A 2,115-nucleotide genomic window follows, 5' to 3' on the forward strand; every position below is an offset into this window, starting at 1 on the left:
ATGCTGAGCTCCTTCCCTTTGTAAGGCATCTCTAGGACCTGTCCAGCAGAGGGTTGAAAAACATTACAGTATACACACGCAGGCACGCACGCAACGATTGGTTTAACAGTTGCCTAGTCAGTTACACACTGCATTAAAGTGATTATTTCATTACATTGCAGCATTACCTTGCACTTGGCTTTAGGGTTGTTGGAAAAAGGGAGCCAGGCTTTCAGGTGCATCATCCTCACCGGCTTGGTGTCATTCTGGAAACAGCAGCCAGAGGGATATGGTGAGGAAAATAAGTATTTGAACACCCTGCTATTTTGCAAGTTCTCCCACTTAGAAATCATGCAGGGTCTGAAATTGTCATCGTAGGTGCATGTCCACTGTGAGAGATATCATTTTTTTTTTTAAATCCAGAAATCACAATGTATCATTTTTTTAACTATTTATTTGTATGATACAGCTGCAAATAAGTATTTGAACACCTGAGAAAATCAATGTTAATATTTGGTACAGTAGCCCTTTTTTGCAGTTCCAGAGGTCAAACGTTTCCTGTAGTTTTTCACCAGGTTTGCACACACTGCAGAAGGGATTTTGGCCCACTCCTCCACACAGATCTTCTCTAGATCAGTCAGGTTTCTGGGCTGTCACTGAGAAACACAGAGTTTAAGTCTCTATTGGGTTTAGGTCTGGAGACTGGCTAGGCCCCCCCAGGACCTTGAACTGCTTCTTACAGAGCCCCTCCTTGGTTATCCTGGCTGTGGTCTTCGGGTCATTGTCATGTTGGAAGACCCAGCCTCGACCCATCTTCAATGCTCTAACTGAGGGAAGGAGGTTGTTCCCCAAAATCTCCCAATGCATGGCCCTGGTCCTCCTCTCCTTAATACAGTGCAGTCGCCCTGTCCCATGTGCAGAAAAACACCCCCGAAGCATGATGCTACCCCCCCATGCTTCACAGTAGGGATGGTGTTCTTGGGATGGTCCTCATCATTCTTCTTCCTCCAAACACGGTTAGTGGAATTAGGACCAAAAAGTTCTATTTTGGTCTCATCTGACCACATGACTTTCTCCCATGACTCCTCTGGATCATCCAAATGGTCGTTGGCAAACTTAAGACGGGCCTTGACATTTGCTGGTTTAATCAGGGGAACCTTCCGTGCCTGCGTGATTTCAAACCACGACGTCTTAGTGTATTACCAACAGTAACCTTGGAAACGGTGGTCCCAGCTCTTTTCAGGTCATTGACCAGCTCCTCCCGTGGATTTCTGGGTGGATTTCTCACCTTTCTCAGGATCATTGAGACCCCGAGAGGTGAGATCTTGCAACAGTGGACCTTTTTTCACCAAGCTGCTTGGACATGTCCCCGTAGCCCTTTCCAGCCTTGTGGAGGTGGACAATTTAGTCTCTAGTGTCTTGGGACAGCTCTTTGGTCTTGGCCATGTTAGTAGTTGGATTCTTACTGATTGTATGGGGTGGACAGGTGTCTTTATGCAGCTAACAACCTCAAACAGGTGCATCTAAGTTAGGATAATAAATGAAGTGGGGGGGGGACATTTTGAAGGTAGACTAACAGGTCTTTGAGGGTCAGAATTCTAGCTGATAGACAGGTGTTCAAATACTTATTTGCAGCTGTATCATAAAAATAAATAGTTAAAAAAATGATACATTGTGCTTTCTGGATTTAAAAAATATATATATCTCTCTCTTACAGTGGACATGCACCTACGATGACAATTTCAGACACCCACATGTTTTTTTAAGTGGGAGAACTTGCAAAATAGCAGGGTGTTCAAAGACTTATTTTCCTCACTGTATGGAAGCTTAAAGCTGCTGCACAACAAATGGAAGTGGCATGCAGTGCTAATAATTTAATCTCGCAGAACACGGGAGTGCTGGTCTACGGCTGCCTCCATCAGTTAGTTTGTTTACACTTAAGGTAAGATCTTGTATCTTCTTCTATGTGGCTAAAATGCGTATTACTCCTCCAAAAAGTACCTCATTCAATTTCTGACAATGGAGCTTTTATTAAAGTACTCATATTATGCTCATTTACAGGTTCATATTTGTATTTAGAGGTTGTACCAGAATAGATTTATGTGGTTTAAATTTTTAGAAAACAACACGTATTTG

This window comes from Etheostoma cragini, chromosome 22 (assembly GCF_013103735.1).
Source record: "Etheostoma cragini isolate CJK2018 chromosome 22, CSU_Ecrag_1.0, whole genome shotgun sequence".
Lineage (NCBI taxonomy): Eukaryota > Metazoa > Chordata > Actinopteri > Perciformes > Percidae > Etheostoma > Etheostoma cragini.